At 38.6% G+C, this 13,818-nt stretch overlaps 1 protein-coding gene across 4 annotated transcripts in view; it reads left to right on the top strand.

Moving 5' to 3' along the window:
* Positions 1-13,818, top strand: part of LOC144824062 (protein FAM169B-like) — a 373,480-nt gene that overhangs the window by 50,843 nt on the left and 308,819 nt on the right. The gene's annotated exons all lie outside the window — the stretch shown is intronic.

The raw sequence follows: 13,818 nt of genomic DNA on the forward strand, positions 1-13,818 counted from the left end.
GGGTAAACAGTGTGCCACGAATGTTGTTGTAACCCTCAGGTCACCGGTAACGGGCTATAACACTTAGTAAATTACAGCGGAGATTAAAGTGAACCCATATCGCATTGCGGACGTTCTAATCCTAGTACGGATTGACAAACATCTCCCACTTACTAAAGTTCCTCTTTAAATTAACTTAATGTGTATTTTAACACTTTATATGCAAAGTCTATTTCCGCATAGACGCAAATTATAACATCTTTGGAACATTATTTTTTAATGAAACGTTAACGCATGATGGTGAGGTTTGGCAGGGTGGCTCAGTGAGTTGAGCGCTGGACGCTGACAAGTGCAGTTTCCCGGAGAGCTTGAGTTTGAAATCCAGAAAGCCACACTCCGTGGACAAGGTTGCCTCGACCTTCAATCGTTCCAAGTTAGGTATTCTGATTAACATAGATTTGGTAATTGTAACATCTGTAGTATACAGTGCTAAGAAAGGGCAGAAGTGTATGATGTATGTATGTATGTATATATTACCTACTGGCGATAGCCAGTAGGTAAATATAGTTAGGATTGTTTTCCATAGGGAAATCGCAACATTCTATTGGGAATAACTTTGGCGCTGGTTGAGGAATCTTCCTGAAATTTTCCTTAACTTTGCCTCGCGGCGCTCTGGTCCTTCCCTGAAAGTTTGGGGGGGATTCGTCAAGCGGGGGCCGAGATAAAATTGTAGGGACTGGTAGCCCGATGTGCCTTTGCTATGTCTCAAGATATGTGCTCCAGTGGTTTTTACGAAAATTAACTTTGAAAAAATATATATTGGGCTATATATATGTTAGAGCCCAAATGTAGCCCAATGTAGCCCAAAGATGGCCAACAGAAAAAAAAACAAATGTAGCCCAACTATAGCCCAATGACAGAATGTCCCAGAGTGTTATAAAGAACAACTAGAGCGCTAACAGTCTTACTTATGACAAAAGTATGGCACACCTGAAGTCATCTTGATTGGAATAAAGTGTTAACACTTAAAACATTTAATTTGCAAAGGAACAAAATGAGGGGGTTCATTTTGCCATAGAAATTATGATTAGTGCTGAAGAAAGAAAAATTAGGGCACATTTTGAGTGACTTCTCAAATCCTCTTATATTTCATTAAAAAAATTCTGATATGCAGTCTCCCAAGATGGCCACCAGAGACAAAAGAGCCTGTGCTTAAAAACTCTGTTAGCAAAGCAGGCATTTGAGATTTGAAAACGTTTTAATATATAAAAACGTTATCCGCTAATAGAATTAGCATTTAAAAAACCTTGCGAATTCAATGAAAAAACCATAGGTTTCAGGCCTTATATAGTTAGGAATTAGCATTTAAAAAACCTTGCGAATTCACTGAAAAACCATAGGTTTCAGGCCTTATATAGTTAGGAATTAGCATTTAAAAAAACCTTGCAAATTCACTGAAAAAAACATAGGTTTCAGGCCTTATATAGTTAGGAATTAGCATTTAAAAAACCTTTGAAATTCACTGGAAAAACCATAGGTTTCAGGCCTTATATAGTTAGGAATTAGCATTTAAAAAAACCTTTGAAATTCACTGAAAAAACCATAGGTTTCAGGAGTTATATAGTTAGGAATTAGCTTTTAAAAAACCTTTGAAATACACTCAAAAAACTATAAGTTTTAGTGGTGTTATAGTTAGCTGGACATTTTACTCATACAAAACCATTGAAATTGCTCCTATATAGTTAGTTGTACTAACTATATTTAGCGCACCCGCAATCCACTGCTGATGATGTCACATATTAGATCATTCATGACATGGTCAGTGACATCACTGATGACATCTCAAATGACATCACTGATGACATCACTGATGACATCATCCACGTGACAATCACATACACCTTTTCATACACTATTACAATTTTTCATCACTCTTTGTAAAATACAGAGTATCATATTTAAGTCCATTGTCACAGCAATACATGTATCTAAAAATCCACTCAGTGATTCATAGATGTATGCACACATCTAATCACTTACCTATGGATTCACTCATACATGCTGTCAATGAACAATAGAACACTATCAAAAATACTTATACATCTATATCGACATTAAACAACAGCACGCATCCTATTCACATATGAAGTCATCCTACTCACTTATGCAAACAATGGATCATACTTACATATTTACTTAGCAAAACACTTATACAAACACCACTTCTTCTATTCATTTAGATAGTAAGTCATACTTAGTGAATTATAAAATCATTATTACAAGTATACAGTTATCCATACAGTCATTCACACAATCATTGTGTCTTATGTATACTTATTTATATACAACAACTGACACATACACTGCCTTTTATTTTTCTAGTTTGTTGGACCTGTACCATTGAGAAATATATTTGCTCATCACCACACCCATAAAGATATTCACTCACCCAAACAACTGTTAGAACCTGTAGTTTTAACTTCATATATCTACTGAATCAACTATTCACACATCTTTGGACAGTCACACCCCCCCCACCGAACCACACACACTTTCACACTCCCATACAAATACTCAGTTAACGAATCAATAACTAATATAGACTTTCACATAGCTAGTAACCAACTGTAGAATTCGTTTACACAACAACTGACAAAGTGATACAGATATTCACACAGTTTAGTCACTATCCACTATATTTAGTGAGACATTATAAATTGGTCAAGTAAACAGTCAATTACACTGCTACTAAATCCTCCATCCAAATATTTATTTATATATATCCACTTATTCTTCAATGCAAATTGCTATATATATAATGCATATTTAAATAACGAAGCAAACCACATTCACTGGATGATGTCATCAGTGATGTCATCAGTGATGTCATTTGAGATGTCATCAGTGATGTCACTGACCATTTCATGAATGATCTAATATGTGACATCATCAGCAGTGGATTGCGGGTGCGCTAAATATAGTTAGTACAACTAACTATATAGGAGCAATTTCAATGGTTTTGTATGAGTAAAGTGTCCAGCTAACTATAACACCACTAAAACGTATAGTTTTTTGAGTGAATTTCAAAGGTTTTTTAAAAGCTAATTCCTAACTATATAACTCCTGAAACCTATGTTTTTTTCAGTGAATTTCAAAGGTTTTTTAAATGCTAATTCCTAACTATATAAGGCCTGAAACCTATGGTTTTTTCAGTGAATATATATATATATATATATATATATATATCTCCAAGAAAGAAGTGACTCAAACAGATAGATTCACCAAAGACCAAAAATATATTTCCACTACTTAGTGGAAATATATTTTTGTTTTTTAGTGAATCTATCTGTTTGAGTCACTTCTTTCTTGGATATTTTATTTCTTTGTGACTCATTGTATCCTTTGGGATCCAGATTTTTGCGCTGGCTGTTGTTTTCTTGTGATCCTTCATTTTCCTATATATATATATATATATATATATATATATATATATATATATATATATATATATATATATATATAATTTATATATATATATATATATATATATATATATAATTTATATATATATATATATATAAAAAAGATATATATATATAAAATATATAGAAACTGGATTGACAAAACCTAAGAATTTTGAAAGCAAGAACATTTACCATCTGATACATATGTTTTTTTGGGAGTAACTCAGAAAAGGATTACATATGATTAACTTAGGTTATTGACCAACATATTTTACCAAAATATAGGGAACCTTTAACTTAAATGCACAAATAAAAAGTAAATATTTTGCGACATTGATTTTTAGATAAAATGCAGCGTGCAAATAAACATATATCAATATATGTTTCTTAAAAAGCTTATTTATCATACAAAAATAGTTCTGTATAAAAACTTCTCATTTCATATATATACACAAATATTTTGCCCATAGGTAAAAATCAGTTGATCATAACATGATTTATGGCATAATGCTTAAATGGTAATAAATCTGAGTATACCAGTAGGAGAAACCCCCCATGAGTAAATAATTTGTTCAAAGTCAAATAACAGATGGTAATCGAAGGACAGTATTTAGTTGAAAAAGTCATTGAGTGCATAAAGTGAGTAAAGTGCATGAATTTAAAAAACCTCGGTATGAGGGTTTTATGAATAACAAAGAGAAAATGGCAGCCAACAGGGACAAAGTCCAAAAGCCTGTGTAGTTCTAATAACGTGTTTTTATGCCACTAAGCAAGACGATATAACTGAAAAGTTAAAGTTAATTTTATAAACAGTAGGTTTTAAGGAAAACAAAAGGGAGAAGGACACAAGGGACAGGTTCTCTATACAGTTTGAGATCAGGGGAAAGGAAGTGTAATAAAATAAAATTTAATTGAATTAAGTTAAATCAAATTAAATTAAATAGTCACTTCCCTGGGGGTTCAATGAAGTATTTACAATCATAGACAAGTGTGTAAATTAAATAGTCACTTCCCTGGGGGTTCAATGAGGTATTTACAATCATAGACAAGTGTGTAAATCTTCAGTATTGTTTAACCCTCCGGGGCTCTTGCTGTTGAAGTTCAAGATGTACCTCGTCTCCAACTTACGCATTTGATGTTCGCGGTCACCTCCCTGTTTGGTTTTAGGAATAGTGTCGATGACATAATATTTGAGATCCATTAAGTTGTTGTTATGGATCTCCCGAAAATGTCTCGCCACTGGGTAGGTGGGGTCAGAATTGGTGATTGCCCTAATATGCTGCAGTATCCTTACACTAGCTGGTAACTTGGTACTTCCCACGTACCGTAAGGGACATGTACATTCTAAGATGTAAATAGCGTACTCGGTTTTGCAGTGGAGGGGTTTGGAGATTTTGATCTCTTTGCTGCTAAAAGCTGTACGGTAACTGTTTTTGTTAATACCATAGGTACATGCTTTGCATGAATGACATTTAGTGAACCCCTGTGAGTTTTTCAACCAATCTTTGGAAGGAATCACTTCAGGACAATTAGATACTAGACTGTTGTGAAGGGAAGTAGCCCTTTTATAGGTGATGCTGGGCTTGGTAGGCATGGTTTGACCTATTACAGGATCAGAACGAATAAGGGCCCAATTTTGATTGATGATTTTGTTTATCGCTCCTTTTTGGGCACTGTAGGGCACAATAAGTCTGACCGTGCTGGAATCTGATGCTTTACTGGATTCAGATATAGACAGTTTGTTTGTCTTAGGGACAAGGAGAAGATTTCTATCCTGTTCCACAGTTTTGTTGATGGCTGTTTGAATGATATGCATGGGATAGCCTCTAGCGAGGAATCTGTCCCTGCATTCATTTTGTGCCATCATCAGATCAGTTGGATTACTACAAATCCTTTTTATTCGCAACATTTCCCCGTAGGGGATGCTGCGAATAAGATGTTTAGGATGAAAGCTGGTGTAATGTAGGATGGAATTACCCGCTGTCTCCTTTCTATATAGCTTGGTTTCCAGTATATTGTCACGGATGTATATTTCTATGTCTAGAAAATGAATGTTGGTAAGACTCATGGTACAGGTGAAATTCAGATTGATATTGTTGGTATTCAAGAGGTTAACCCACTCCTGGGCCTCTTCCCTAGTACCATTCCAGACAAAAATAAGGTCATCAATATACCTGTAATACATTTTAACATGACTGTGGTAGAGTTCGCCTAGAGTGCCCTTTAGGACCAGCTCCTCCCACCAGCCCATAAAAATACAGGCATAGCTGGGGGAGAAGCTGGCCCCCATTGCCACCCCCCTCATTTGTTCGTAGAAAGTTTGATTGAAGGTGAAAATATTATGATTTAAACAAAAGGTCACCATATCTAACAGCATTTTGCTATGCTCTGGGGAGGTGGGTCTGTTTTTAGCAAAAAAGTAACTCAAAGCTCTTATACCATCCTTGTGATCTATACAAGTATAAAGGGATGATACATCCAAAGTCAGTAATAGATATCCAGGGTCCCAAACAAAGTTCTTGATTTTGTCGAGAAAGTCACTGGTATCTCTCAAGTAAGAAGATAAACCAGTTACACAGTCCTGTAGGAAAAAGTCAATATAGTGTGAAGTGTGTTCCAACAAACTGTTTCTACCGGAAATGATGGGCCTTCTGGGGGGGTGCACAGCGTCCTTGTGAACTTTAGGAATGAAATGGATGTTGGGAATGGCGGGATAATCTTTTTTCATGTACAGATATTCATCTTTTGTAATTAAGCCAGCACTTTTCCAAGCTAAAAGTTTCAGATAAAATGAGTTAGAGGTCTCTTTAATTACTGACGCACTGCTGATTTTGTAACATTTGCGGTCATTCAGTTGAGACATTGCTTCATTCATATATTGATTTCTGTCCCATAGTACCACGTTGCCTCCTTTGTCCAAGTTTCTGATGACAATCTGATTGTTTTGTTGTATTTTAGCTACAAGGTTGTCATACATTCTATTGCGTCTAAGTGTTTTATTTTTCATGGCACACGTTTTGAAGTTCAATTTTTTCAATTCGTTAATCACATGTTCATTGTAGATGTCGATTCCATCTCGTGGCATGATGGGATTGAACTTGGATTTATTCTTAAAAGGAGTTGCAATTTTCTTTTCAAAAGCTTGGTTGACAGATTGGCTGTCTGAAAACAGTTGCGAGAATTCAGTGCGGTTTTGAGCATGAAGATCCGTTAATACGGTAAGCAAGGTCGATGGTAACTCAGTACATGGAGGTGTCCCAATAGCCATTTGGCTTTCCATTTGAACAGCATTATCATAATTTGCTTTGTTTGATTGATTGATAGTATGAAATTTACGCAATTTCAGTTTGCGAATAAATTGGTACACATCCATGCGTGTGGTTGCATAATCAAAGTTGGATTCTTTGCAAAAAGAAAGTCCCAATGATAGAATTTGTGTTTCTGCTTGAGTTAAAACTGTCTCAGTTAGGTTGATGACCGTTTTTTCTGAAGAGTTTTTGAAATTTTCTTCTGGTTTGCGGTCTATGGGGACGGTCGAATTGCAATTATTATCTGCCATTGCTAGTTGTTCCAGCGGCCCTTTCCCTTGCCCCTGTAATTGCTGCTTGTTGGCGCGTTTCCTTGCTTTCCGCCTTTGGCCGCGTTTGCGGTTTCTCCGTTTGCAGCTTGATTCTGCCGATTCCTTGGTCGCAGGGTTGATAGCCGATCCATGGATAAAAAAACAATTTCATCCCCTGGTGACGGAATCGCTTTGGGGTCAGTGGGTGCTATTCTGGTTGCATTGACTTCATTGTCACTTTCAGCAGCAGAACTAAAATCTGAGAGAGTGGATTCGTTTGAAGCATTAGATGTACTTGCTTGCATTCTGCTTTTGTTTCTCCCCGTAGCTTTGCCGCTTTTAATGGAATCGAATTTGCGGGCAAAGGTGAAGATACGCCCGCATTCATAATCTATGAGATCACGCTGAAATTTAAAAGCTTTGCGTGCCTTAATTTTTTCTTCTTCTTTTTTAAGGGGTTTTGTAATTTCCGCATTGAGCCCGTTTATTTCTTCAGGTGTTCCCATTTGTGCAATTTCGTCAGTTAAAGCTACCACCTTTTTTTGCAATTCGATACGATCAATTTCCGCAAACTCGACAAGTAGAATTACCAGTTTTCTTGTGATCCTTCATTGCGGCGTGAGCAAGGGCATAACTTGCCAGAAACGCGTAGCTGCTCTGTGCTTCGAATAAAATCTGCCGAAGCTGAATCATTGTGGTCCGTCTCCCTTTGTTTGCTGGTGTGTGCTCGAGGCCAGGCTGGGCCGGAGACGCCGAGAGAGATTCAAGGAGAGTCACGTGGTGTGTATGTATATGTATATGTATATGTATATATATATATATATATATATGTATATGTATATATATATATATATATATATATATATATATATACACACACACATACGGCCCTCGGCGTGAAAAGCTTTCGTGCCGCTATCAAGGTACAGCAGGGCACAAGTTGATTTAACCAGTTTTCCCATTGGGATTTGAACTGTTGTAATTATACCGGCACCCACTTGGGAAAGATTTGGCCCGGTTATTTAAAGGACTACAGGTACCAGCATGCCTGTAAAAACACCCTGCGTGCGATATAAAGTACCTGGCAGGAGCCGTTGCTGTTAACTATAACTGCCTGACGAAGGAGCCTCTGCGCTCTGAAAACGCGTAAGGACTGCATATTTTCTTCGGATTGGGCACGCTGGTTTTTGGTGAATAAATGGTTTAAAATCATATCAAAACAAAACCCTTTCAGGCAGAGTATATATATATATATATATCTATATATTTATATATATATATATCTATATCTATATATCTATATATCTCCTACTGGCGGTCGCCAGTAGGTATATATAGTTAGGATTTTTTCCCTATGGGATTTTTGAAAATTCTATGTCTAATAACTTTGGCGTTTGTGGACGGAATTGGCTGAAATTTTCAGGAAAATGGCACATTTTGTTTCTGAGCAGCCCTTGAAAATTTGGGGGGGGGGTTCGTCAAGGGGGGGCCGAGAAAAAAGGGGGGTCCCAAAACGTGTTTTTAACATTGAGTTTTCCATAGGGCGGTTGGCCTCACTTTTAGCCCGAAGGGCTGAATGGATTTGCACGAAACTTGGCAAAATTGTAGGGACTGGTAGCCCGATGTGCCTTTTGTAGGTCTCAATATATGTGCTTCAGTGGATTTTGAGAAATTAACGTTCAAAAAAAGATATATATCTGTAACAGCGGACCGGGCAGCGCTCCAGTTCGCGTACTTTTCGCGCAACGGAGCTTTGTGAAGCGAAGCTGATTGGTTCTCCGGCGTCTGTAAACATTCCAAACAGTCCGTAGCGGCCACCATCTTGTCTCTCGGTAGGATCGAGAGACAAGAGGAGGCCAAAGCGAAGGGGCAAATGACCATAAGGGGGCATAGTAGATTCTCGCTGACCCCCTAGGTTTGATGTGGAGGTTTTAAAAGGGCCCCGCGGGGCAAAAAAAAATAAAAATAATAATAATCGAACGGCTGAATGGATTTGCACGAAACTTGGCAAAATTGTAGGGACTGGTAGCCCGATGTGCCTTTGCTAGGTCTCAATATATGTGCTCCAGTGGATTTTGAGAAATTAACGTTCAAAAAAAGATATATATCTGTAACAGCGTTCCGCTTCGGAGCTTTGCGAAGCTGATTGGTTCTTCGGCGTCTGTAAACATGCCAAACAGTCCGTAGCGGCCGCCATCTTGTCTCTCGGTAGGATCGAGAGACAAGAGGAGGCCAAAGCGAAGGGGCAAATGACCATAAGGGGGCATAGTAGATCGTCCCTGACCCCCTAGGTTTGATGTGGAGGCTTTAAAAAGGGTCTCGCAGGGCAAAAAAAAAAAATATCGTTTTTTTAGTTTTTTTGCGTGGAGTGCGCCCGGTTCGCGAACCGGGAAGCGTTCTGGGGAGCGTACTTTCTTGAAAATTAGTGAAAAAAGTTAGAGTAAAATAATAATTGTGAGTGATCAGATGTAGGGTAGCTCTGAGAAGAGCTTTTGGGTTTATGGTACATTTAGGTACTTATAAGTAGGTACCAATGCACAGTCTTAAATTCAGAGTGAAAATTCTGTTGCCCTCATCTGAGAAGTGAACTCCATCTCCTCTGTAGATATCTTGCATGTAGTAACGCAAGTTATTGTTGTACAGGGAGCCCATTCCATGGTCTCTCATGTAAGCTGAAACAGATTTGTTTACATGCTTCCTCGATTTCTCAATTTGTGGACAAAATTGGTTCGACCACCTCCATTTTTGTCTTTGGCATATATTTGAATATACCAAGGCAGTCTGAGGAAAAAGTGCCATCAATTGCTCAAAGGTGTCCTTTAAAAGCATTTCCAGACCTACCCCAGTCAAAGTGCCCAAATCATTACCTCCACAGTGCACAATTAACAGGTCAGGTTTTGGCAAATGCATAAAGGTTTTCACCAATGGTATCAATTGGTGACATTTTAATCCTCTGTGGCCAAACCACTTAATTTCCACATCTTGTAAATTGAGGTTAGGTAAATTCCTGTTTTCAGCGTACCTCTGAGCCCAATAGATGTAACTATGTCCAACAATCCAGACAGAAAACATGGCGAGAGAAGGTTCTCCTGCAGTCAGATGAAGTGTGGCAATGAAATGGCAGTTGAAAAAATGAGTGTGTAAAATGAAAAAAACTGAGGAGTTTCTGTGTTAATGAAGCAGTAAGAGTGATTGGTGGATTTTGATTGCTGAAAACAGAAAGTTAGGGTGCATGGATGAGTTCGTTGAAAGATGTATTTTGAGTGGCGAAGAAAAAATCATTAAATGAAAGATTGCACTGGATATGCAGGTGCACTGAGAGTTCAGAGTTCAATTGCAACATTGTTGTGTGAACTTGGAAACACCAGAGGTCTTGCAAGAGGTGGTTGCTATGCAGAAAAAGCAGAGAGGGGGCAGAGGGGGGAAGGGTTTTGATTTGAAAAAAAGTGAGGGAAGAGTTTTGATTGGGTGACATGAGAGATATGTGTGAAGAATTACAGCATTTCTGTGCTTTTGATAGCTGCAGACTCTGGAGTGCATACCTTTTGCTCTGCTGAAGACAAATTGGTGTGTTTCTGAGACTGTTTTGAAACTCAAAGTATTTGCTAAGGTGAGGAAAGATTTCTTTAATTTAGATAGAAAATAGTGTGCTTTAAGGAGAAAATTATGAAGAAAGTTGTGTTTTTCAAATGTTGCTTTGTCTCAAGTGTTTTACAAATAGATTTTGTTTCTTTGAGAAATTGTAATTGGAGAAAATGTGAAGTATTAGTACTGACAGGGTTTTTATGTGCATAGGAGTTGTGGAGTGTTTTCAAATTATGACTTGTAAATCGTTTTTGAGAAAAAGCAATGGTTTTAATATTGATGACAAGGACATAATGGTGTCTGCTTCTTTATAAGGTAATTGAGAGTCTCTGATGTTATTTTTCCCATTTCAATGTAAGAAGTTTGTCTGTGGAGCAAATTACTTGTAAATATGCTCCCACCTGTGCATGGCAAATTTAGATTTTGAATGTTTGCGTTACATAGGCATGTTAAAGGTGACTGAAACATGCTGCAAAGGCAATCAAAAAACGCTTTTATGTGTCTTAAGGACATTTTAAGTCATTTCCCCATGTGCAGTGTTTTCAAATTATGAGTTGAAAATCGTTTTTGAGGTAAAGGAATGTTTTCAAAATTTATGTGCGCCATATGCCCCCAAATTTCTTTTTCAGGGGTGCAGCAGGGTGTTCTTGAGACACCCCTGCACCCTCGGAAAAATTCGTAATTTGCGATGAGGTAATTGCTAATCGCAAATTGCACCTTCATTCCTATGGGCCTCCTGCTGCATGGAAATGAATGGGTAATTTGTAATTAGCAAATAGCTCATCGCAAACTAGGAATGGTAAAGAATCGCTATTTATTCCTTAAAGTTCGCTATTTAGGAAATGCAAAAAACTTTGATGATACATATGGCGGTTCATCTCTAACAAGATAAGAAGCATAGGGATAGATTTATGATGACTGGCGCATCACCAGGGATGTGTTAGTCATTCTGTCCCGCTGTTCCGTCACCTATGGTGTGCTGCATTTACAATGCGGCGCATCATGGGGCAAAAACAGCACAGATGCGTGACGTATCTGTGCCGTAAAGGTGGCGCATTGCTGGAGTTGTATCGCAAGTGTGATGAAGCTCCAGCAAGGCTCAGGGGTGCCCCTGTCGCAGGGTTTCTGTTCTCACACAGAACTGTGGACAGAGGATTGGAACCTCGGCGAATTAGGGTGCCCCAAAACTCACCTTAGTAATCAAAAACCCCTTAGCAAGCTAGGTACAGTGTCACATTGGATATAACAAACTCTCAATGTTTAGACAATCCAGAATATGAACTTATAGTACCTCAGGATACGTGGAACTCATGAACAGTCGGTCGTTATATATTTCTTAGAAACCAGAACATGGAGTTAAGAAGAACACATGTGTATTTGAAATGTTTATTTACTAATGCCGTCTTCTCAGGCGTAGTATCTTAGATAATACAAGTACACATATTATCAGTAGCAAAATTACCAGCATAGTTACTAGTACATAAAAAGCGAATGGTGACAGTATGTTAACATGCTGTAAATGAATAAGAGTTAGCAACACTTATAAGCAGCCGCGGGCCGTGGAGGGAGTTACGGTGGGGCAGGGAGGCGGGGAGGGGGAGGGGCAGGGTGGAGAGGGCTCCACCCTGCCCCTCCCCCTCCCCGCCTCCCTGCCTCACCGTAACTCCCTCCACGGCCCGCGGCTGCTTATATCTGACCCTCCCTAATATACATATTATATTATTTGCTAAGAAGGTCTCTTTGTGTTGGTTTAGGGCGTGCCCATACTTTAGTGTCTTAGATTTGAAGGAATCACATCAGCATACACCAGCTCTCTCTTCATGTGAACCGCATCAAGTGTTGTGTATGTGTGTTCGGCAAAGCAATATAAAACCCGCCTCATGCCCAGAATTGGCAGAAGCTGCACTTATGTTATGAGTATGAAGTCGTGGAGATCAGACCTCATAACAATTCTGTATTGTGTTGTTCTTGAAACTTCAGCAGTCGCTGTACAGATATAGTTTAACAAGCAAAGCAGATAGTAGAGCAATAACATATTATTCTCATGTAAACCACGATGAACTACTAGGTTGAAAGCTAAAGCAACAACTAAGTGTCGTGTGCAGAAGTTGCAAAAAAGGAAAAATGGCGTTTAAACCGGTAATGAGCCCATGCTAACTTAACACAGTGTAAAGATATCCAGGATCTAGATGACACCTCCCCATGATCCGGAAACGAACTGAATAAGATAATAGAAGTGGCATCTCATGAGAGCAGATTGCAACTTTATATGTGGACGGTCCGCAAGGTAAAACATTAAAAACTAGGAAAATTTAATGCTAAAGAAAAATAAAACAGCCAACTACTTTATCGAGGCTTAAGCCAATAGGCAAGCTAAATAATAAAAACTTGACAAATAAGTCAATGAATTGTCAATGAAATGCTAGTACTCAGCATATCAAACATGAAAAAGGTCTATGACATAACTGTGTATGCAAAATAAGCTGCAACAGCCTCCAATAGGAAGTCACCGTCTTCATCCGAAAAGAGTTCAGCCATCCAATTTAAAAGCGGAAAAGAACATACGTGCTCTCCCAGCACCGGATCCTCTATCACCATCAGAGGACAGCTCGGTGGGTTTTCAAGAAAGCTCTGTTCCAAGAAAGACTGTGTTGCCGCCAGTAAATTCCAGGGACCAATTAGTCCATGCATCAATGCCACAGCCATAATCCTTTCGCCAGGACAAACCAACTCGTGAGTAATGATAGGAGTCATCAGCTGATTAAAGTCGACGTCAGGAGAAACCGGTCCGCAGAGACACAAATCAATGGCCCAATCGAAATCACAGGTCAGGCAGTGAAATACAGGCTGGACACAGGTGAAGTAGGAGAATCGAAAAGATAATCCATATGCCGTGCTTAATATCGCCAACGGCATTGTGCCATAATATTCAAGCATGCGATTGCGGAACAGCGTCAGCAGCTGCAGGGCGGGAGCTTGCACAGGAGGGACATCCATATTTAAAAATGTAAAAAAGCACAAGAGCGTCCGCTGGTAATGCAAGTAAAAATGGGAATCCACCAAGCACAGTGGAAAAAATAGAATGAAAGAAAGCAGGGATGACTCCAAAGATTTTCTCAAATGAAGTCACGAGACCACTGGTAACAACTTTAAAAAAGTGCGCCAGGCCCTTTGTGGAGGACGCGTTAAAGATAGTCCGAACCATCTTGCTGAAATGGAAAGGCAAATCTG

The sequence above is a fragment of the Lissotriton helveticus genome, chromosome 3_1 (assembly GCF_964261635.1).
Source record: "Lissotriton helveticus chromosome 3_1, aLisHel1.1, whole genome shotgun sequence".
Taxonomy (NCBI): Eukaryota; Metazoa; Chordata; class Amphibia; order Caudata; family Salamandridae; genus Lissotriton; species Lissotriton helveticus.